This window comes from Notolepis coatsorum (assembly GCF_963971535.1).
Source record: "Notolepis coatsorum genome assembly, chromosome: 20".
Lineage (NCBI taxonomy): Eukaryota > Metazoa > Chordata > Actinopteri > Aulopiformes > Paralepididae > Notolepis > Notolepis coatsorum.
Window position 1 is genome coordinate 21,450,250 of NC_140184.1, and position 26,552 is coordinate 21,476,801.

The following is a 26,552-nucleotide window of genomic DNA, read 5'->3' on the forward strand; positions in this document are numbered from 1 at the left end:
AGCATTGTATATCTGCTCTGCGATTCTCTCTGCCGTCTCCCTTCAGCTTCCGTCTTGTGAACAGTGGTCACATCCACACTGAGACAGCTGACTTCCTCTCACTGAGACAGCTGACTTCCTCTCACTGAGACTCACTGCCATTCTCTGAAAAATGGAAATGTGGATATAATGTTGAATTGGGTTAAATACAGAGTATCACTAATAACCAAAAGTGAAGCTTGTCTGAGCATTTATGAGTTATGCAGCTATGTAGTTAGAAAAGTAACCAGACAATAGTGCAATGTCTTTTCTGCATAAGGAATGTATGGCTGCATTCATCCTCATTTCCATGGAAACAATGATTAAACAAGGCTGCACTGACACCGTGAAATGAAATTATTTAACTATTCACTCATTCTCTTTTCATATTTAAGAAAATATGGGTGGGGGACAACAACAATATAGTATTATTTATTGAATATATTAAGTCAAGTCAAGTCAAGTCAAGAGTTTTATTTGTCATGGCATACAAGTATACAGTGAAATGCGGGGGGTCTTGCCCGCAACGATTGTGCATAATACAATAATAATATAATAAGAATCCAATAGAACAACATTGTGCAATAATACAAGTAATCAAAGTAATAATAATAATAATAATAATAATAATAATAATAATAATAATAATAATAATAATAATAATAATAATAATAATAATAATACATCTATTTTATATAGCGCTTTTCCAGGTTCTCAAAGACGCTTCACATGGGCAGGAGAGACAAAATATGGCAAAACAAAAAAACAGAACAAAACAGAACAAAAATAATACATGACAAAATAAAATAAAACCGACAGAATTAGAGGTCAAAAGCACGATTGAAAAGGTGGGTTTTGAGGGCTGATTTAAAAGATGTCAGGGTGTTTGCATCACGGATATGGCTGGGGAGGGCATTCCAGAGGGAGGGGGCAGCAGCAGCAAAGGCCCTGTCGCCCCAGGTCCGGAGCTTGGTCGTGGGAGGTGTTAGGAGGTTGGCATCTGCAGACCTAAGGCGACGGGTGGGCGTGTGACGGTGGAGGAGGTCGGACAGGTAGGGAGGGGCAAGGTTGTTGAGGGCTTTAAATGTGATGAGTAGTATTTTAAAATGTATCCTGTATTTGATTGGAAGCCAGTGGAGGTCGTGGAGGACAGGGGTGATGTGATCAGAGCGACGGGTGGAGGTGAGCATGCGGGCAGCAGAGTTTTGGACATATTGGAGTTTATTGAGAATAGTGTTTGGTGAGCCGTAGAGGATGCTGTTGCAGTAATCTAGTCTTGATGATATGAATGCATGAACCAGTGTTTCAGCAGCGGAGAGTGATAGGGAGGGGCGAAGACGAGCAATGTTCCGGAGGTGATAGAAGGCAGATTTGGTTGTGTGGTTCACATGGGGGAGGAAAGAAAGGGTGGAGTCCAGGATGATGCCAAGGTTACGGACGTGAGTGGAGGGGGTGACAATGGTACCATCAATATTTAGGGTGAAATAGGGCATATCGGTATATGTACATGAGTTTTTACAGAGCATGGTAAGACATGCTAGGTCCTGTGATAGTGCAATACACTGTTAGCTACGGATGAGGCACTGGGTCTTTATGTACACTGCTATACAATGCTATATTATACAATCTCAAGTTATACTATACTATTTTTTAAAGTGACCTTTCCTTTTGTAAAGTGACCATAAGTGTGAGCGTGTGCAGCATGAGTGTGTGTGTGCTCATGTTAAAGTGGCTGCTAGTGTGTGAGCGTGTACAGTGTGTGTGTTGTGTGTGTGCTCATGTACGTGCTTGTGTGTGGAGAGTTCAGTGTTCAAGGCTCTGATGGCCTGGGGGAAGAAGCTGAGCCGAAGTCTCTCTGTCCTAGTTGCTGGTGTTCGCAGGCGTTTGCCTGACCTCAGTAGCTTGAACAGGCTGTTGTTGGGGTGGTGAGGGTCTTTCATTATTCTGCAGGCTCTGGATTTGCACCTCTTGTTATATAGGACCTGCAGGGGTGGTAGTGCAATACGGCTGAGCGTACCACTCTCTGTAGGGCCTTCTTGTCCTGTGCCGTGCTGTTTCCATACCAGGCAGTGATGTTTCCAGTCAAGATGCTCTCTACAGCTTCGGAGTAGAAGGACTGGAGTATCTTCCCCGATACTCTGAACTTCCTTAATTGTCTCAGGTGGTAGAGGCGCTGCTTCACCTTTTTTACGACTGAGTCTATGTGTGTTGTCCATGTCAGATCCTCTGAGATGTGGACCCCCAGGTACTTAAAGCTGCTCACCCTGTCCACGGTAGCCCCATTTATCCTCAGTGGTGTGTGTGTCCCCTGCTGTTTTCTCCTAAAATCCACGATCAGCTCCTTGGTTTTACCAATGTTCAGGAGCAGGCTGTTGTCCTGGCACCAGCGTTCCAGTACCTCAACCTCCTCCCGGTAGGCCTTCTCGTCGTTGTCCGAGATCAGCCCCACCACCACTGTGTCGTCCGCAAACTTCACTATGGAGTTGGAGCTGAACTTGGCCACACAGTCATGTGTGTATAGTGAGTACAGCAGGGGGCTCAGAAGACAGCCCTGGGGGGACCCGATGCTCAGGGTGATGGTGTTGGAGGTCTGACCCCCCACCCTGACCGCCTGGGGCCTTTCACTCAGAAAGTCCAGTATCCAGGCACTCAGAGCGGAGCTCAGACCCAGCTCGATCAGCTTGTCCACCAGTCTGGTGGGGACTATGGTGTTGAACGCTGAGCTGTAGTCAATGAACAACAGTCTCACATAGCCCCCCTTCTGGCGGTCTAGGTGAGAGAGGGTGCTGTGCAGTACTTGGGAGACCGCATCATCAGTGGACCTGTTTGGCCTGTATGCAAATTGCATAGGGTCCATATCACTGGGGTGGGAGGCACGAATGTGATCCTTAACCAGCCTCTCAAAACATTTCATGGCCACATAGGTGAGTGCCACCGGTCTGGGGTCTTAGTATTATTTATTGAATATATTAAAGGGAAATAATATAATGACAGTGGGATGTCGTCCTCTCTCTTCGTAGGAGTGACCTGCACTGGTGCTGGTCAGAACGATCTGGAACACTGGAACACTGGTGCTGGTCCGAAAGATCTGGAACACTGGTGCTGGTCAGGACGATCTGGACCACTGGTGCTGGTGCTGGTCAGGAAGCTTTGTTCTGGGCCCTGATTCAGAGTTGAAGATATTGTGGTCTCAGCAACCACTGTGTCTGACACCACACCCTGCTGTCTACACACCATCAGCTTAATGCAACACGGCTGGCAGTCATCCTCTCATCTATAGTCAGGTGAAATTTGAGAGAACGGGGAACTATCTTTTCTTTTTTCTTCTTTATTTATTTTATTTTGGACCCTGCCCTCTTTTCCTGATCCTCCAATCACAACTGTCGCTTCCCTCAGACAAACACAGAGGGAAGCAACAGTTGTCATTGGAGGATCAATAAAAGAGGGCGGGGTTTGGGATAGGTCAATAGATACCGCCCAGTAGTCAGCACCTTGTCAGGCATGGTGTCCACAGCCGAGTGGAGAAGGCTTGTCTCAGATATTTGAAGGGGCTTTCTGAGGGTATAATCAGCAGTTGCGAGCGCTGCTTGGACAGCAACTCTTGAGCGATATTCTGCTGAGGGTCTTACTGCTGTACATCAGTGTGAAATTGGACACAGAGATGCGCTCTGTAGATCCCAATCTCCTTGTTGGTGTGAGTGTCCTGTCAGTTGTATTTGCCTCTCGTGACAGGAGAACGGAGACCAGAGCTGCTGATGTGAAGCGGGTTGGGTTACAGCAAAGGGGATGATGTAGACAACACCGCTCTCCATGACCATCATCATAAACTCAAACAGAGTCTGTCGTAACCTCAGAATCACAATCAGAAATGTCTATATTGCCAAGTAGTTTTCACATACAAGTAATTTGATCAGGTCGTTTTTGGTGCGACATTGACGGACAGACAATTACGGTGGAATAAAAAATTAAAAGGTGGAAGACGAAACAATTTGTTTATCTTATAAATGATTCAAGTCACACATTATGTCCGTTTGAAATGGTCCGAATCAAAAGTGAAACTGTTACTTTGTTGCAGTTTTTATTGGTACAGTATGTTTCACATTACAGCCTTTTATTGGACATCATTTTGAATCTTAACAAACACACATCCCTCTCAGTGGTTAATTATGTCTAGGCTACTCTCACCTGCTTTATGCATGTAAGGTATTTGTTTAATATTACAATATTATTTGCCTATTTTGATCTTAGTTGCAAATAAAAGGACAACCTTGTGTTGATGCAAAATGACACATTTGGAAATATATAGAGAAATGTCAATAAAAACCATTCACTCTGATTAATTAAATGCACTATCTTTCATGTCTTTTCCTGCTTTCCGTGCGGTCGCTTTATCACCTCAAACGAACCTCTCCAGGGTCCAAGACGACCTCAAGCTGATATTTTATTCTATTTTATTTGACATTTAAAATTTCAAAGAAAGATTCCAGAAAACATCAAGGATGAAACACAAAAGAAGTCAAGACTTATTTCCATTGTGGTCTTTTGTCTCAGACAGACAAACAATACAAAAACATAACCACAAATAACAATTTGACAAACTACATAGACATGTCAATTTTAAGTGCAGTACAAACGTAGCCCCAGACAACAATGTATCAGACAACATTTTCATACATTTTAAAATCTAGTTTTCAACATTGTCGAGGAGCCATGAACTCTGCCAGCTACTAATGCATTTTAACTGTGAAGGTAGCAAATTACAATTTGTGGCTCCACAGAATTTAAAAGAACATTTGCCCATATTCGTTTTGAACCTTGGAATACGCAGGTCAGCAATGCTGGCTCTGGTGTTATGGGTATGCATGTCCCTGTTCCACTGAAAATAATTTGTAAGATAAGAGGGGGCCCTATTGTTATAAATGTTGTGAACTATTGAGCTGAAGTTGAACGGACCTGGCTTCCAGAGGGAGTGTGCACTTGTTTGGTGGAAAGTGGAGTTCAACACCAGTGTTCACATTAATCCAAATGAAGCGCACCGAGGGGGTGAACACTCCAGGGTTAGTCAACCGGACCAAACAGAATCGGTGTGGAAGCGTCCTCAGTGTGGAAATGTTCTGCAATGAAGTTTGGATGTAGTTGACTTTTTTTTTCTAAGTAGTGTTACATTTGATGAGAAATACAGCATCAGAATCAGAATCAGAAAGGTCTTCATGGCCAAGTAGTTTCACACAAACAAGGAATTTGATTTGGTCGCTTAGTGCGACATTAACGGACAGACAATTAAGGTTGAATAAAATAAAAGGGAATATAAACTAAATTAAAATAGAAGTACAATAGAATATAATATAATTATGAAATACAATAACAAATGAAATAGGCAAGGGCTGTACAATTGAAGTACAGCATGTAGTTTAGATGTAGTTTGACTTATTTTCATTATGAAGGAGCTGGTCGTTTGGTGAACTATTGTTCGGCAACACTGGCTGAGACATCTGCTCACACATCTCTAAGCGCTTTGAGATGCCTAATGTAAGGCGCTATATAAAATAAATGTATTATTATTATTAATGTGACTCGTCATTTCTACACACAGACCCATTTACAATATCACACATCCTCCCCGACACAAGCAATCAAAGAATCAAACTTATACCAAACCGTGGAACCTCAGAGTCTCACGCTGCTCTCCAGGCAGGTGTACCGGGGTTCTGCTGAGTGTCTGGGATTAGAACCCCCATCAGCTCTCTGGAACCCCCTGTGCCCTCGCGCCTGCTGATGGGGGAAACCAACTCCCGCCTTCCACAAGGATACTCTCCAAAACGGCCTGGATCTGCAAAAAATTTAAATAACATGCCTCTGGCCATCCATACATCATGCCCACGAGGTGTCTGATGTTTGTCCCTTCACATACCGGGCAATATATTGGATACATAATAATAATAATAATAATAATAATAATAATAATAATAATAATAATAATAATAATAATAATAATAATAATAATAATAATAATAATAATAATAATAATAATAATAATAAAACTGTATTTGTATAGCACCTTTCATACAAGAAGTGCAGCTCAAAGTGCTTCACAGCAGCAACAAAGACTAAATTAGCACATAAGGTGCAGACATATAAAAATCACAGTTTTTCACATTAGGCTCAACATCCCAACAGGCCACCTTGTGTATGGTTTGCAGTTTTAAAATAGACAATAATAAAAAGAGTAGAACAGACAGAGTAAATAGTGTAGTGCAATAAAATAGTTCAACATAACATGGTTGGAGCCGGAGGTATCAGTGTACTGGCAGTTGGAGAATGTGATGTGAGTCATGGACTTCTGTGGGCAATGCAATAAGAGTGCACATTATTTCATGAAAGGTAAATTTTCGGAGACACAAATCACTAGAGACGGCTTTTATCATTCAGTTGTGCTGTTGTTTTGATAGCTTTTATGAATTGTAATGTTACACTGTGCTGGCAACCTAACGATGGACACGCTCCACAACAACTTAAGGTTTAGCCAGCAAGGCACCTGGGTGTGGTCTCCCAGAGTGCACCTGGGTGTGGTGTCCCAGAGTGCACCTGGGTGTGGTGTCCCAGAGTGCACCTGGGTGTGGTGTCCCAGCTGCACCTGGGTGTGGTGTCCCAGAGTGCACCTGGGTGTGGTGTAGCAGAGTGCACCTGGGTGCGGTGTAGCAGAGTGCACCTGGGTGTGGTGTCCCAGAGTGCACCTGGGTGTGGTGTCCCAGAGTGCACCTGGGTGTGGTGTCCCAGAGTGCACCTGGATGTGGTGTAGCAGAGTGCACCTGGGTGCGGTGTAGCAGAGTGCACCTGGGTGTGGTGTCCCAGAGTGCACCTGGGTGTGGTGTCCCAGCTGCACCTGGGTGTGGTGTCCCAGAGTGCACCTGGGTGTGGTGTAGCAGAGTGCACCTGGGTGTGGTGTCCCAGAGTGCACCTGGGTGTGGTGTAGCAGAGTGCACCTGGGTGTGGTGTCCCAGAGTGCACCTGGGTGTGGTGTCCCAGAGTGCACCTGGGTGTGGTGTCCCAGAGTGCACCTGGGTGTGGTGTCCCAGAGTGCACCTGGGTGTGGTGTAGCAGACTGCACCTGGGTGTGGTGTCCCAGAGTGCACCTGGGTGTGGTGTCCCAGAGTGCACCTGGGTGTGGTGTCCCAGAGTGCACCTGGGTGTGGTGTCCCAGAGTGCACCTGGGTGTGGTGTAGCAGAGTGCACCTGGGTGTGGTGTAGCAGAGTGCACCTAGGTGTGGTGTCCCAGCTGCACCTGGGTGTGGTGTTCCAGAGTGCACCTGGGTGTGGTGTCCCAGAGTGCACCTGGGTGTGGTGTCCCAGAGTGCACCTGGGTGTGGTGTCCCAGCTGCACCTGGGTGTGGTGTCCCAGAGTGCACCTGGGTGTGGTGTTCCAGAGTGCACCTGGGTGTGGTGTCCCAGCTGCACCTGGGTGTGGTGTCCCAGAGTGCACCTGGGTGTGGTGTCCCAGAGTGCACCTGGGTGTGGTGTCCCAGAGTGCACCTGGGTGTGGTGTCCCAGAGTGCACCTAGGTGTGGTGTCCCAGAGTGCACCTGGGTGTGGTGTCCCAGAGTGCACCTAAGTGTGGTCTCCCAGAGTGCACCTGGGTGTGGTGTCCCAGCTGCACCTGGGTGTGGTGTCCCAGAGTGCACCTGGGTGTGGTGTCCCAGCTGCACCTGGGTGTGGTGTCCCAGAGTGCACCTGGATGTGGTGTCCCAGAGTGCACCTGGGTGTGGTGTAGCAGAGTGCACCTAGGTGTGGTGTCCCAGAGTGCACCTGGGTGTGGTGTAGCAGAGTGCACCTGGGTGTGGTGTCCCAGAGTGCACCTAGGTGTGGTGTCCCAGAGTGCACCTGGGTGTGGTGTCCCAGAGTGCACCTGGGTGTGGTGTCCCAGCTGCACCTGGGTGTGGTGTCCCAGAGTGCACCTGGGTGTGGTGTCCCAGAGTGCACCTGGGTGTGGTGTAGCAGAGTGCACCTAGGTGTGGTGTCCCAGAGTGCACCTGGGTGTGGTGTCCCAGAGCATAGATATCTATAGAACACTAGATAGCTTAAGGCGGAGTCACCAGCGTCACTGAACTGCCGCCATCTTGCTCCAGTTAGCCTTGAGTGAGAGTGAGTGAGCTGCACAGACAAAAATACTCATAACTCGCTGAAATATTGACGGATTTACAAACGGGTTGGTTTGCTATAAACATCAAAGATGTAGTTATGATACTGCATACTTATAATAAAAAAAAAGTTTTAAAGATTTTTTTTTTTACAAACCGCTTGAATCATAGCCACGTTAATAATGCTTGTAATAAACAAAACCGTTTGTAAATCCGTCAATATTTCAGCGAGTTATGAGTATTTTTGTCTGTTCAGCTCACTCACTCTCACTCAAGGCTAACTGGAGCAAGATGGCGGCGGTTCAGTGACGTCGCTCTCCATTGGCCGGCAGCGCGGGCAAGCTATCTAGTGTTCTATATATATCTATGTCCCAGAGTGCACCTGGGTGTGGTGTCCCAGAGTGCACCTGGGTGTGGTGTAGCAGAGTGCACCTAGGTGTGGTGTCCCAGAGTGCACCTGGGTGTGGTGTCCCAGAGTGCACCTGGGTGTGGTGTCCCAGAGTGCACCTGGGTGTGGTGTCCCAGAGTGCACCTGGATGTGGTGTAGCAGAGTGCACCTGGGTGCGGTGTCCCAGAGTGCACCTGGATGTGGTGTCCCAGAGTGCACCTGGGTGTGGTGTCCCAGAGTGCACCTGGGTGTGGTGTCCCAGCTGCACCTGGGTGTGGTGTCCCAGCTGCACCTGGGTGTGGTGTCCCAGAGTGCACCTGGGTTTGGTGTCCCAGAGTGCACCTGGGTGTGGTGTCCCAGAGTGCACCTAGGTGTGGTGTCCCAGAGTGCACCTGGGTGTGGTGTCCCAGAGTGCACCTGGGTGTGGTGTAGCAGAGTGCACCTGGGTGTGGTGTCCCAGAGTGCACCTGGGTGTGGTGTCCCAGAGTGCACCTGGGTGTGGTGTCCCAGAGTGCACCTGGGTGTGGTGTCCCAGAGTGCACCTGGGTGTGGTGTCCCAGAGTGCACCTGGGTGTGGTGTCCCAGAGTGCACCTGGGTGTGGTGTCCCAGAGTGCACATGGGTGTGGTCTCCCAGAGTGCACCTGGATGTGGTGTCCCAGCTGCACCTGGGTGTGGTGTCCCAGAGTGCACCTGGGTGTGGTGTCCCAGAGTGCACCTGGGTGTGGTGTCCCAGAGTGCACATGGGTGTGGTCTCCCAGAGTGCACCTGGGTGTGGTGTCCCAGCTGCACCTGGGTGTGGTCTCCCAGAGTGCACCTGGGTGTGGTGTCCCAGCTGCACCTGGGTGTGGTCTTCCAGAGTGCACCTGGGTGTGGTGTCCCAGCTGCACCTGGGTGTGGTGTCCCAGAGTGCACCTGGGTGTGGTGTCCCAGAGTGCACCTGGATGTGGTGTCCCAGCTGCACCTGGGTGTGGTGTCCCAGCTGCACCTGGGTGTGGTCTTCCAGAGTGCACCTGGGTGTGGTGTAGCAGAGTGCACCTGGGTGTGGTGTCCCAGCTGCACCTGGGTGTGGTCTTCCAGAGTGCACCTGGGTGTGGTGTCCCAGAGTGCACCTGGGTGTGGTGTCCCAGAGTGCACCTGGGTGTGGTGTCCCAGCTGCACCTGGGTGTGGTGTAGCAGAGTGCACCTGGGTGTGGTGTCCCAGAGTGTACCTGGATGTGGTGTCCCAGAGTGCACCTGGGTGTGGTGTCCCAGAGTGTACCTGGATGTGGTGTCCCAGAGTGCACCTGGGTGTGGTGTAGCAGAGTGCACCTGTAACCTTACATCATGCTAAACATTGTGATGTCGCTGACTTCATTCTATGATATATACTTCATTATCAGACCAAAAGTTCACATGTTTATACAAGAAGCATGGAAAATAAGCTTATTTGCATATACTGAACACTAAAACACCTACAGTCAGCATTAGTTCATTAGTTATATACCCTTATATAATTATATTACACTCTCTCTCTCTCTCTCTCTCTCTGTCTCTCTCTCTCTCTCTCTCTCTCTCTCTCTCTCTCTCTCTCTCTCCTCTCGCTGTCTCTCAGCGGACAGAATAAATATAGGTAGACTTTTTTCCAGGGCTTCTAAGATCTCCCCCGCTAAAGAATCATTGCCTTTTCATGTGATTCCACTTTAGATAATAACGCGTTAGATCTTCAAAGCCGCCGCGCTCATCTGCAGTTCAATACCTCGCCTGGAAAACTTCCTCTGAGGCAAACGTATAATATTATCATGACAAAAGCAGCGCCGCGGCCTCTCACCGCCCCGTCCCGCATTAGCATTTATATTGACGAGGACGCCACAGAGGACCCCCGTATACAGCGCTTCTACCTCGGAGCGGCAAGCGGAGCACTGACAGGGGGCAGGGAAACAGCCCCCCCCCCCAAACAAAATATCTCTATATATGGTGAGAGGACGTCCAGGAGCGCTGTGTTTGTCTTATGGCATCGTCATGCTGTCTCTGGAAGTATTGCTTCTTATCTTCCCTGATGCAACTGATGAGATCTCTGGGTTTCTTTGCCTAACCTAATAGAGGTGGACTGGCACCTGGGGGGGAGGGGGGGGGGGGGTGGGTGAGGGGGCGGGGGAGGGATTGGGTCAAGAAATGCCCAGATTGGTATAACCTTCATATAACCCCCCCATACTTTGAGGGATTTGTGTGACATTAAGATGTTTGGGTTAAAGACATTGACATTTCGAAATGATGAATAATTAATGGTTAATTTTCCACAGCAGACATGGTGTCACCGTGAGCGAGCAGGAAATTATTCTACAAGATGTTTAATGTTAACAATGGCAAAAAAAATACATAAACGATCAGTCAATTAAGGAACATTTGGAAAACTGGTAGCTGGCTACACACCAACAAATACAAATAAAACAAGGCACTCTCACTTATTAGTAAAACAAATGATTTAATACATTATATATACTGTAAGATTACATTTTTTTTTTACAAATAAGTGAGAAGGCCTTGTTTTATTATAATTGTTTTCATTATTATTTCCTCATTTCCCCTGACTGATCTATTTGGATGACATGGGACCAGGAAGGAAGCCAAAGAAATCACTATTTTCTACATAATACTTGTTTTTTCACTGAGACAAAAAAGCTTTTTAAGGAAGGTTTCCGTAAACATAATTTGCTGCAATATGTACAAAACATGTGCTTTTTGATGGATGGGTTCACTCTGCTGTGATTTGTTGCTTCCCAGGCTGCCCCTGGAACATTTAACAACATATACAACCCAGGGGAACTATCTTATAAATGGCCTTTTTGAGTGTTTAGCATTGTTTCCTAGCTATGTGAACTTATATTAATATGATCTATGTCTCAAAATTCTCATATTGGCGCATTCTTCCAATTCTCCTCTCACAATATTCACCCTCACTGAACTGAGTCGTTTGAAAATGTGCCTATATGTGATGTCATATAGTCGCTGCTGCATGTTAATGTTCAGGCGAACACGACGGTGCACAGTGGTTTAGGTGGCACCTGCAGCTGCGGCTGCAAAACAGCTCGAAATCTTGAGGTAGAAAAATGCTGTTTTTGAGGACTTGATTAGAAATACAAAACAATGAATAAAAAAAATATATATATTACAGAGGTGTTCCATAGACTCACAGGAATTGTGTAAAAGTGCCCAAATAGTGAAAGAAATAGTAAAATAGTTCCCCTTTAACACATTGATTGCCAGACCCGAGATTTCTCGAGTTAACTCGCCATGCGTTGAGTGCCAGACCCGAGATTTCTCGGGTTTTGGTATTTTTTTCTTTTATTCGATTTTTTCATTCATTACAAGTTCACGGACCTCAGTGTTACCATAGGAAATCATTCTGAAATCCCAAAAGTGCAATAACGGCTGCATCCTGCTAGGTGGCAGTATCTGGAACATTTAACAACATATACATAACTGTCCCAAATGATCAATTCCATAGAATTGATAGAAACGTTACTTTGTCAAACTCACATGAACATTACGTGAATATTTACACAAAATACAACCTACATAGACATAATAACACTGCATACTTTAAATAATGTATTTAGCAGCTGGTATTTGAGTATTTATTGCGAAGTATTTATAGCGGCACAGTGGTGTAGTTGTTAACACTGTCGCCTCACAGCTAGAAGGTCCAGGGTTCGATTCCAGCTTGGGGACCAGGCTTCCATGATGCCTTTCTGTGTGGAGTTTGCATGTTCTCCCCGTGCTCGCAAGGGTTTCCCCCCCGATAAGATAAACCCAATGGAAAAACATACACAACAACAGATCGCTAACGCTGTGGCGTCCTTGACGAAGATGGGCAGGAGCACCTGGATTGGTCCCCGGGCGTGGCCCTCGCCGACGCCTGTCTGCTCCCGGCTGCCCTTGGGGGGAAGGACGACGGGATGGGTTAAGCGCAGAGACAAATCGCATCGGCGATCCTACAAAGACAATGCATGCGTGTGTGTTCTAACCGTGTGTGCTAACCGCTAACATTAAGGATAATTGCATGCCATTTAAAGACCTCTGAACAGGTTGTGCATTATTATTATTATTATTATTATTATTATTATTATTATTATTATTATTATTATTATTATTATTATTATTATTATTATTATTATTATTATTATTATTATTATTATTATTATTATTATTATTATTATTATTATTATTATTATTATTATTATTATTATTATTATTATTATTATTATTATTATTATTATTATTATTATTATTATTATTATTATTATTATTATTATTATTATTATTATTATTATTATTATTATTATTATTATTATTATTATTATTATTATTATTATTATTATTATTATTATTATTATTATTATTATTATTATTATTATTATTATTATTATTATTATTATTATTATTATTATTATTATTATTATTATAAGCTCCAACTGTAGTGGACATGAAAAGGGAGTCATGTAAAAAGACACATTTCATGGATGTACTTTATTGTATTTAAAATTCAACACGTTATATTATGTATACAATGGAAGTAAACAAAGGCTTGTGAAAATGTACAAGATATATATATATATATATATAATTTATTAGTATCTATTATTATTTAATTTATAAGAAGTATATTATTATTGTCAAATGATTTATTTCCATTTATGCTGTTTTCTATTACTTGGGTCTGAGAAGTGATCAATGAATAGGTGCTCGATTATACTTGCCTTGCAACACAACATCGTATCACAAAGTAGGATTGATTGATTAATAGCAAGAAGATTTTCAAAAGGAAAATCAAACAGCAGGGCCGATCAATACCGAATCTGTGATAGATTGACTTTACAGACACGCAGGCACGCAGGCACACACACGCACACACGCACGCGCGCACACACACACAGACACACACACACACACACACACACACACACACACACACACACACACGCACACGCACACGCACACGCACACACACACACACACACACACACACACACACACACACACACACACACACACACACACACACACACACACACACACACACACACACACACACACACACACACACACACACACACACACACACACACACACACACACACACACACACACACACACACACACGCGTCACGCGCACACGCACACACACAGCCAGCCAAGGGTAGACCTATCCAGACTTCTCCCACATGCATCCATTACTCAAGATCATGGAGAAAAAGAGAAAAAAACCAGAGTATAAATTGGGGCATTTATTGCCAAATGTACTGTATTTCATTTCAGGCCTCATTACCCAGTGGAGTCGGTGGAGGCCGGCTCGGCGCTGGAGCACCTTTGCCATCAGTATTGCCACGACGGAGGCCGTGTGTGGCCAGCGGCGACGCGCTGATGGATGGGGTCCTGGCCTCGTGCTCGTTGCATTGGCATATCCTCAGAGCAGCACCGGAGACGCAGGGGAAGATCAGGGAAGATCACCTCATCTCATCCCCCGGCCCAGATGTCTGGGGCCGGGACGAGATGCCGGGGATTTAACGACGCGGACGTCAGCAAGCGGCCGGTGCTTCTGATTATATATCTACATCGTCTTCTGTTGGAGACTGAGGCCGTTCTCATCAAAACTGCTTCCTATGCATTGTGTTTGAAGATATGACTATTACCATGTCGGCAGGTTGCTTTCATCTGTGGGCTTGTTATCTGTGTTAGTATCCAGAGAGAGGCTGATTAAGAAGTCAAGTGCCAGACAGCACGGCAAAACACACCCGCAAAACCTTTCATCACATTCTACTTAGGCTTATAGGCCGGACCTGGTGGTGTATCGTGTGTGTGTGTGTGCGTGCGTGAGTGCGTGCGTGTGTGTGTGCGCGCGCGTGTGTGTGTATGTGTGTGTGTGTGTGTGTGTGTGTGTGTGTTCAGGAGGTAGAGCCTGTGTGTTTAGGAGGTAGAGCCGTCGTCTGACTCTAGCCTTTTGTTATAAAGTATCTCCTTAAATTGTCCTAATCTCATGCCTCTGATGAGCCTCTCTACCTCTCAACCTCTTACCTGTTGGCTTTGGACGTAGAGGGACAACAACACAAGATGAGGGGGCGACAGTGGCTCGGGAGGTAGAATGGTTGTCTGGTAATCCGGAGGTTCCCGGTTCGATTCACGCTCCTCCCGGGCCGTGTGTCGAAGTGTCCTTGAGCAATCTCCCTAACCCCTAACTGCTCCCGATGAGCAGGTTGGCACCTTGCATGGTCGCCGCCGCCGTCGGTGTGTGAATGTGTGGGTGAATGGGTAAAATGTAAGGAACAAAATTGTATTGGATAAACGCACTATATAAATGCAGCCAGTTACCATAGGTCCTATAGGTAATGCATATAATGTTACATAATAAATCTTCCAAAAGCTGTTTAATGAACCCTAACCTTCACCTCGATGTAGACCTCATGCCTCAACCTAACCTAAAATACAGATGAACAGAACTAAGAGCCCCGCTAGCAGCCCACTCTACTGCCCCAACCCCAGATGAACAGAACCAAAGGGGTTTATAGACTGACGTAGCTAACCCAGACAAGTTAGTGTGACATCTGCTGGTGCAATCGGACATTAAAACCAGAGTCCTGGCTCGTAATGCATACTTAACACAGCAGAATAAAGGAAGTGGGGCGATGTTTCCTGAAGGAAGGCTGGTGTCAGTGTTGCAGAACACACTCTGGTGATGCTTACATAAACTGTTAGCGTTAGCTAGCAAGTCTAACAAGTGAGGTCATTGGCAGCTTGTCCTGAATGTGTTCTGAAGCTCCAACAACCACTGACTTCAGTTAGGACACATCACCCTGCATGCTTCTTCCACTACAATATGATATCTTTAAATTAAGAGTTCATTTGCAAAAACCTATAAACACCATCCTTGAATCCTCACTGTTAACACAGTCTGTGCCAAAAACGGCTTCTTACATGTTTGGCCGCCTACCGCTGAGTGCCATAAACGTAAAAAGTTGTTTTTGGATCGTTTGATCTTTTTACTTTGATCCCCGCTCTACACAGCTGGGCGGTGAGACAAACGTCTCAAAACAGGATGACTTTATACAAAGTAATCGTACCTTTATAGATACTATAACTGTTCGCTTTTATAATAAACATGTTCTTAAACATTCAAATTCATTCAATCTAAAAAATACAAATAAAATAATAATAATAAAGATTTGATGTCATGCGAATTGCCTGTCACAACACATAGCGCTGTGAACAGACACATATACACTGGTAATCGCGATGGCGATGCGATCACTTGGAATTATTCTTTTGGAATACCTTCTGGCTAAGGTAAGGTACATTCTATGTCTATTTTACCGAATCTGAAACGTGTTTTTCTAACGATCACAGTTATGTGTTTCACCGGACGAAAAACATGCTCGGCAAACGCAATCATAGTTTTGAGTTAAAACGACCCCCCCCTCCCCCCTTGATGATTTTGTGATGATACATATATATATGTAACCCTGAATACTCCCAAATCACAGGTATGATTTGGGAGTATTCAGGGTTTCAGGGGATCAGCCAGAACGGTTTGGGCTTATTGCACATAATGCGTTTTATCTCGCGATCTATGAAAAAAGACTGTATTATCTTGGAAATGTGCGATGTTTAGCATGTAATAAACTACAAACTAAAGCGTGTGGTCGAAATCAACAGGAGTAACTGATTTATGGCGTTCACTTAACCCCATGACCCGCAAGTACTCCTGTCGTTCGGCGAGACACAACACACTATCCAGAATTGATTACGTCTTTGCATCCCCGAGAATATTTGATAAATACGAAGTGGAAATGACACCCAATGCGCTATCAGATCACTGCTACTTAATCCTGAAAGCAACATTTGGTACATTATCTACCCGGGCCCCAAGATGGCGTTTTAATTCGATGCTGCTTAACAACAAGGAATTCATTACACAAATTAAAGAAGCTCTCACAGTATTCCTACAAGTTAATGCTAACTCGGTGCAAGATCCCAGAATATTATGGATGTCGGTAAAGAGTATGATCAAGGATTTCTCGGATAGATTTACCTCCATATTGCGCAAAAATCAAAACACAAAACTGTCTGAAATGGAAACGCTTTACTCAACGCTTTTTAATTCTTTAAAATACAACAACTCTACTAGACTAGATAACCAAGTTAACATTCTAAAGACCGAGATCAAAGCAATGTACAGACAAAAATCGGAATTGCAAATACGCAGCACTAGACAACAGCAGTACTTCCAAGGTTCTAAACCTAGTCACCTATTAGCCATGCGACTAAGAATTAATGCAAAATTTGCAGATATAACTGCCATTAGGAAACAACAAGCTCTAGTAACAGAACCCAAAATAATAAACGATACATTCAAAGAATTCTACTCCGATTTATATAACTCAGAAACGACCTTTGATCAAGACAAATTAGACACATATCTTAATCAAATTACTCTCCCTAAACTTACAGATGAAGACGCTAAACAGTTAGAAGTACCGATCACATTAGAAGAACTCAAGAAGGCCATATCCGGAATGAAAAACGGCAAAGCTCCGGGAATTGACGGTATCCCATCAGAAATGTACATTTCTTGCTGGGACATATTTGGACCCTTATTACTAAATATGATCTTATACTCAGTCAAAGAGGGAAGCTTCATCGAACACCAAAATACCGCACTCATTTCAGTTCTTCACAAAAAAGACAAAGACCCCACTGAATGCGGTAGTTACCGTCCTTTAAGCCTCCTCGGAACCGATGTCAAACTGTACTCTAAGATATTAGCCATCAGATTGCAAAAGCATATGACGTCTTTAGTTCATACGGACCAAACAGGCTTCATAAAAGGTCGCCTGATCAATGATAACATAAGGCGAATACTGCACGTACTAGATACAGACAAAGAGGACATCACACCTAAGGCGATACTATCCCTGGATGCTATGAAAGCATTTGACAGGTTGGAATGGTCGTTTCTATGGGCAGTATTGGAAAGGATGGGGTTAGGAAAAGGTTTCATTGATATGATTAAAGTACTATACAAGGACCCATCGGCCATGATTACAACAGGCACAATCATCTCCAAAATCTTTCCGGTATCACGCTCTGCCAGACAGGGTTGCCCTCTTAGTCCCGGACTATTCAATTTATCATTAGAGCCTTTAGCACAATATATAAGACAATCCCAATCCATAGAACCAATCGTAATCAAGGGCACACAACAAAAAATTAGTTTATATGCGGACGACGTAATATTGTTCATGCAAAACCCCAACACCACATTGCCTCATCTGCTCAAGTTGATTGAGAACTTTGGTGATTTATCGGGATTTAAGATAAATTGGCCGAAGTCGGCTTTCCTTCCACTTAACACCCCTGCAAAAAAAGATATAACCCTCCCGGGTGCGATACCGATGGTAAAACATTTCAGATGCTTGGGAGTGGAAATATTCCCCACCATAAGACAAACGGTGAAGCACAATTACACAAAAATACAGAACAAAATCAAGGACGACCTGGACAGGTGGGCAAAACTTAAAAACTCAGTACAGGCAAGGGTATCAATAGTTAAGATGGATGTATTACCAAGAATCAATTTCTTCAGCTCAATGCTTCCGTTACCTCCTCCAGAGGGCTACTGGAAAAGATTACAAACCTCCACATACAAATTTATTTGGAATAACAAACCACCTCGCATAAAAAGATCCACCGCACAGAGAAGTAAAGCAGACGGTGGCATGGCAGTCCCAGATTTTTTACAATATTTTAATGCCTTCACATTAAGACCATTGAAGAAGATATGGTTTGACCCCGAGGCTTTGGTATCTTGGAGAAAATTAGAAGAAAACATAGTAGCCCCACAGAGATTGAAAGACATAGCATACACTAAACTTTCAATCAAGCATTGTGAGCGAGAATTTGGCCCAATAATAACCCATGCAATCAGGACATGGCGGGAAACTCAAAGGAAATTTCCTAACAATCAAGTATGGCATAATCACACTCCCATATTCAATAACAATGCTCTCTTAATGGGAAAACGACCTATAAGATTCCCTGTATGGGAAGAAAGAGGCATACACTCATTAGGGGATATTTTTAATAACAAGGGCCTCTGTAGTTATGTCGAAATATGCATAAAGTTTAACCTCACCGAGTCCACATGGCTTTTTTACATACAGTTAAAACTTTGTATGAGATCTCACGGTGTTCCATTACACATACCAATTGAACACCACAGATACCACAAATTTTTCTATGACAGAAATACATTGGGAGGTTTTGTATCAGGTTTTTATTCACAATTACTAACGTCCTCGTACGAAACCCTTCAACTAGACAATGTCTGGAGGAGGGATATACCAGACCTGGAAAATGACTTTGATTGGCAAGGAGCCTGGGCAAATGTCCGACTTACATCAAGGAACCCGGATCATCAACAAATCAATCTGAACTATATTCACAGGACATACTTGACTCCTATAAGGCTGTGCAAAATGGGGCTTATACAAAACTCCAAATGCTCCCAATGTACAAATGGGGACGAAGGAACATTTATGCACATGTATTGGGACTGCCCACCAGTTAAGGCATTCTGGGAAGATGTGTCCCAACAATTATCAATACTCGTATTTTGGAATATACCTGTACACCCCGCGGTATTGCTATTGAATGATGTTTTTGAGTTTGCAGTGAACCCACAACTAAAAAGATTGGTTTTATCGGGTATCACAGTAGCTAAAAAACTGATTGCATCACGTTGGTTTCAACCGGAAAAAATGTGCCGGAAAGTGTGGTTTCTTACATATCTTGATGTGATATATCAAGAAATATCAACAGCAAGAATTCTAGGGCTCAATGAATCCAAAATGTTAATGTGGTTAGAAGTGGTGGAGAGAATAAAAGCTAGCCTATAATGGTGATGTCTGGTTAGGAGTGAGGGATAATGGAGGTACTATCCAAGAGGGGGTCCGGGAGGGGGGGATTTGAGCTGGAGCATATGTGTGTAGGGTTTTAGAAAATAGGTATTCGGGGTATATTATATACTAACATTTATATAATTGTAACTTCGCTGGATATACACGGTATACGGTTAAAATGTTATTATTGACTATTTTTGTTTTATCCTGTTTCTGTACTTGCATATATTTTAACCACCTTTACTGAAAGTTTCATTATACATTGTGTGTTGAGTACTGACTTTTAATAAGTTTTGTTTTGCAATAATAAAAAAAATTAAAAAAAAAAAAAAACTAAAGCGTGTGGAAACAAACTATTATTCCCATGCTGGACTACAAGTAATATTTGTCGAAATGGGCCACACCGTGTCTCTACAGCTATAATACAGAACACAAACACAGCTTCGCAAACATAGTGCAACGACCACGGAAACGACTAGAAAGGCTGGCATTCTAAAGGTAAATTAACCAAACAGCGTGGCACTCAACACCATGTGTTAAGACATAGAACATTCTGAACCCTGAATTTGTCACAAAAACTGTTATTGCCCATTGAAAATGCATGCAGTGCTGTGTTCTATTCCATCCTAACTGAATATGAATCCAGGAAAGTATGGATAATGAGATGGACACTGATATATTTATTACGCAGATATTAATAATATTTTGAATATTATAAATATGATATGAACTCCATTGGTACAGCGTGCTCCACCTAGGAGCACCATCTCTTTGCCGTCAAAAACTCTGTGCTCTGTTTGTTCATTTGGACCCATGGAAATATCATATTTTGAAAGTTGTGCATCAAAAAGAGAAAGAGAGAGTATCTCGGCTGCTCCATGACGAGCAAGGTCTCCTACATAGAGAAAGCTTGTCTTTGAATTATGCATGTGAAATTAATCATATTTATCGCATGCGTGTGAAACGCCTACAGTATGAAGACCTACTTACTAAGAGCAGCCACATATGCCAATTCCCGGAATATGATTTATAGATAGTCTATCATTTATCTGTTCAAAGGTTGTCATGTTATCATAAATACAAATACAGTTACTGGTAATGGATACTGAATAAAAAGATGCTTTTGTTCTCCAGACACACCGTTCCAAATATTATTACAAATATTTCCGCTACTCCAAATCAATGAAGAAACAAATCATTATTAAGTATTGTTGTGGAATATTTTAAATGAGCCAAACAGTGAAACTGTAGAAATTCATATCAGTCCAATTGTATAAAAATAGAACATAGTTTATTTATCTGTTTCCATGGCCATAGAAAGAATATGATCAGTGTATCATCAGAGACACACAAGAGTCTGACCAGAAAGTGACAGCAAGCTTTGGTCAGACTTACAATATACACATAATTGACATGACGTACATAAGATGACAAATTAATAACACATCTGACAAGAAAGGTAAACAAAAAATGCCCTAGTGAGAAAATGAAAACAAAAGATGGGTCTAGGGTTTTGTTATGTCTCACACAAGAACTGGAGTCGAAAAGAACCTTGGACGACACGTGTCATATCTCCTGGCCCTTTGGCTGTTGTTTTAAGAAACACTGTCATAATGTCGCCCTAGTGTCTTGAGCTGTTATACTAGTTGACCATTGTTAACTAGTCAAGGCTGCACAGAGAATATGTATTTAACACAGAGCTTATGGACACTTGAACGTGCTGTATCCAACCAACTCACTGATTATTTCTTACAGAATGACCTCCTAGACCCTAATCATTCAGGATTCAGGACTGGCCACTCCACAGAACATGTAAATGTAAATGTCCAAATGATGTAACATATAACAATTTACGATTACAGTATGTTGTGATGGTGGACAGTCACAGGGTGGACTTGTCAGTTTAAGGATCAGACACGGAAAACTGTTATTCCTCATTCCTCCTTATGCAAAGACATATTTCATAATTAGACTATTTATCATTCTTATGTATGAATAATTCATTAGATGATAAACTTTAGAAACAAACGATTGAAGTGGGCGGCTGATTGGCGCAGTGGGCAAGGCGCTCGCCTCTAACGCAGGATACGCTGGGTTCGAGCCCAGCTCTCTGCGTTGCTACCGGCAACAATTGGCAAGTGTTAGAGGGTGGGAAAGCCGGTGGGTGGGGATTGGACGTTGTCGTTGTGGACAGCGACTCCTACAGGTCGGTTTGGTGACGCAGGTGCGGCGGAAACAGGAAGTATCGGGGGCAGCGTGAGCCTCCCACGCGTTACTCCTCTGCTTACTCCTCGCCACTGAGAGTTCGAGCTGCTGCGGTGAAAAGATGCGACAGGCTGCCTCCTCATGTACCGGAGGCGATACGTGATGCAAGGCTTCTATCCTCACTACAGCCGACGAGTGGGAGGCATAGTCTAGCAACGTTCAAGACAGGGGAGGGAATAATTGGATAATACGAAATTGGGATGGGAGAAAAATAGAAATTGGGGAGAAAAAGTGGATACAAAAAAAAGAAACAAACGATTGAACATGGATGAAGTATGAATTTGTAGGAAAAGACGTGAGCATTTTATAAAGATTAGTTTCCTACACTCATTATTGGCTATAAGTAGTACTATAAGTATCAAGCCTGTTCTGCTCTATGAAGCTGATCTTGTTTTCAGAACATTACACAAATATTAGATTAGATTCAATTAAATTAAACTGTATTGTTAAAGAACAACAAAAAACATATTTGTCTGTTGCGTAAAAATAACACACCTGATTTAGATAGATTTTTGTTAAGTAATACTGTTGTTTCTGATTGTTCAATGTCCCCCAATTAAAGGGGTTCCATTTCAGACAGTGGATAAAATGTAGTTTAGTTAAACATTTTAAATAAAGAAAAAGAGAGCACAAGTACAGATGACAAGTACAATATGAGGAGGTAGAAATATATATTCATAATTAAATCTCAATATTAAATCAATTTGATGCTTTTGAAGACGCAACAATTGCATTTCCAACAATGATTAGGTTTGAAAAATGTGACTTCCTTTAATCTAATGTCCATTTGTTAATTTGATTACATCTGTTCCCATCTTGTATTGTACAATGTTGTTTTTCATTAATTAAAGCAGCAGTGTTTTCTTTCTTAAAGCTAATTTAAACTAATGTTGACATCTTGATTTGTTTTTCCCTGTAAGCAACTGTGCTTTCGCTCAAAGCTACATTTAAATTCAGATTGACAACAACCCTTGTTGGTGAACATGGTGCTTCCTCTCCCACTCCCAGCAGGAGGTCTGTGGTCTCCTGGTGTGTTTATTCACAGGTAAAGCAGTAGTGCCTTCACTCACAGCTGCCTTTGCTGAATACTGATGATACGTGATGTAACCATTGTTGATGAAGCAGTGCTCTCTCTTCCAGTCCCAGAGGGAGCGCCACAAATCATGTTAAACTCAGATTCGGCTCAAACAAGGGACTAAACACGTTGCACAATTATGCAACATCAATGGTGGAACGCCCTACCCACAGCTGTAAAGGAATGTGAATCACTACCCACTTTCAAAACCACTCTCAAAGAGCACCTACGGGAGGCTGCAATTCGAAACTGGCCCCTGTAAATGTCCTAACCCAACCCCCTCCAATGTACAGTAAATGTCCTAACCCAACCCCCTCCAATGTACAGTTACCCCTGCCCCCCACCCTGTACTGTATTGTACCCATTCTGCAATCTGTTAATACAATTTTCAATCAATCAATCAATCATGTGTGATGAAGCAGTGCTCTCGTGTGATTCCTCATTTGTTTTCTTCATGTAAGCAGTGCTCTCGCATCAAAGCTTGTTTAAGTTCATATTGATCAAAACTTTTTTGGTGAAGGCTGTGTGTCGTCGTCGTCGTCGTCCCCCCCCCCCCCCCCCCCCTGCTCCCAGTGTGGGTGATTTTGGAAACACCTTGACTGCTCCGTTGTTCAGGATCAAAACCGAATAATAGAAATCATTAGACACCAGATAAGAGTTCAAATGATATGTCTTGTATTTATTGAAAGAACAAAAGTCATAATTACATTAATTAGGGGTGGTCCATGGATCACAGGCATCAAGACGAGACAGACAGCGGAGCCGGATAGCAGGAGGTCGAGGGAGAAAGAAGCCCCTCAAGTTCCTGCTAGTCTTATACTCTCCTGTCCATAGGCCTAGTCTCTCCTGGCCCAATCCTAAATACGGCACCCGTGCGTTTCCCCACAAAATCGAATTATGAAATAAATTTCCTGAGCGTTTGGTGGACGTGTCACTAAATGTACACGTATCCAGAGATAACAAAGAATGTGCCCTGGCCTTGAACACCACTGGACCGGAGAGGCCTGAACAATGTGTCCTAATTCACACTCAATATTCTATATCAATAATGACTGTACCTAATAACATTTAATAATACCTTTTTACCTTTGATCAATGTCCACAATTAAATTAAATAAATATACTTAAATTAAACACAAAGTAAAGTAAATATTCTCAAGCCTGAGAATACTTTCCACACCAGCATGATTGTGCAGGCCTCTGGTCCTGTTCTTACAGTTAGCAGTACTAGTGAATAGGGCTGGGCGATACGACCGCTAAATTATATCGCAATATTTTGACATTTCCTCCACATGCAGCAAGAACAGAGAGACTCAGACTCAGCTTCTTCCCCCAGGCCATCAGAACACTGATCTCTCCACACACAAGCACACATGAACACACACACACGCACACACACACACACACACACACACACACACACACACACACACACACACACACACACACACACACACACACACACACACACACACACACACACACACACACACACACACACACACACACACACACACACCACACATCCTGCACTCCCTCACACACAAACACACTACAGGTCACTTTAAAAAGAGATAAATGTATGTTTTTGTATAGTCAGTAATAGTATAGTTACATATAGCATAACTGTATATTGTATAGCATATTGTATAGTAGTGTATATAGGACTCATTACCTTCATAAACTTAGCATTGTATAGTATTTTATCTTAGTACCTTTTATCATGTCTATCTATTATCTATTTTTATTCTATTGTTATTTGTATTTTTTGCACAATCAAGGCGGGCATGGCCACCTTCATTTCACTACATGTCTCGTGTAACTGTATGTGACTAATACATCTCTTGAATCTTGAAATGCTTAATTTAACCCTTTGATGCATACAGTCACGCCAACATGATGATTATAATAATCCTTGAAACATAATGTCTGCATTAAAGCATGAAGATGCTTTTAAAAATAATTAAATTAAAAGTTTAAAAAAATCTAAAAGAGTAGTCTACTGACACACTAATACAGAAAACGTTAGGTTATGACTATAACCAAGTTCTGTTAGTTAGGGGCGATGCTTGGCATCGCCTTCTGCACTATCTCGCGTACGTGCACGCGTACTGAATAAACCACAAATGTACCTCTAATACCAGTATTAGTCTGACCACACCCCTCATCAGCTTACCTTCATAAGCAGGTGTGTGGTCACCTGCTCTCCTCCTTCCCAAGCTTTCACCACAAGGTGAGGACAAGGGCTGCAGCGGCGTCCGATGCCAAGCATCGCCCCTAACTAACAGAACTTGGTTATAGTCATAACCTAACGTTCTGTATCGTTAGTGGCTTAGCTTGGCATCGCCTTCTGCACAAGGGAGGCCAAGCGGAGCCACTTGGCTGACAAATACACCCCGCTGACAGCCCCCCAAAACCATCAGAACAGGGAGGGCCGAGCCCCCCCGACCCCCCCTAATGGAGGGTAGCCCCCCTATTAGGGACGTCACGGGAGGGCGACGGACCCGACCGTGCGAAGAGGCACTCAAGCAACTCAACGCACAGGGTGAGCAGACCGTGGCTTGACCCACGACTACACACACGCACAACCCGCATGCCACCCGGGAACGAACGGAGGAACAACCTCGTTACTGCCCCCAGAATCACGGGGTCAAGGGCAAACCCAACCCCGTGGCAAGGCCGTAGCAGCGGAGCACGAAGGAAGACCCAGACCCACCAAAAGGACTGGACTCCCTGGAATGGGGGCCCGGAGAAGTCCATGATGCCAGCATCAAGACCCCACCAGGTGGGCACGTAGTGCCCCGCCCCCCACATCGCCAGCGTATTCGGACAAAGGCCCCTCAGTTACTGCACCTGGTATTCCCAGGCGGAACCAACCAGGCCAGTAAGCCGAGCGGGCCCCGTCCCCCCAATAGTACACCGCCTGGCACACTGACCCTGCAGAATAGGCAGTCAGCATGGCCGTAAGCACACAAAAAAGGTTAACCAACGGAAGCAGGCAGCGCACCGGGGAAAAACCAGGCAACAGGCTGTTAACCCTAGCCTGGAGACTGCGGACGAGACAGGCGCCAGAGGGGACAGCTGAACACAGCCGCCCCGGCGGAAGGAGCGTAAGCTGGCGGTGTTGCATGACCAAGCCTCCATTTAACAACCCCCACCCAGAGGGGTCGAGGCAGAGAAGGCTGACACGATTGGCAGACGTCATGAACGTGCAGGGGCACCCTCAACCGGTGAACCCGGGAGTTGACACTGCTCCAACACACCAGGGAACCAACCACCTCGGTGTTACCCAATGCGGTGGTTGTTCCTATAACCCCTCAAGAAAAAACTCCAAAACACACCTGCGGGTATACACCGGCTATACCGCAGTACAAGTGTTTCAGTTTCCAAAAAGGGTTAACCCAGGCCTACGGGTCGCAAACATCACTTCGGACCGGGCCTGGCGGTACGGGAAGCACAGGGTCACCAGAGGAGGTCAAAAAACCACCCCCACAGGCCCCTCTTCGCCATGCGTGAGAGAGGAGCGAAAAACAATGGAGAACCAGCCCCTAAGCACACCGTACCTGGTATTCCCCGGCGGTCTCCCAACCAAGTACTAACCAGGACCAACCTGTGTAGCGGCCGAGATCCGACGAGATCGAGCGCGTACAGAATGGCATGGCTGTAAGCCATGACGACAGTGCTGAGTAAAAACATACCCAACCAGGGTCTCCATAGCGCTTAACCCTGTGACACCCAG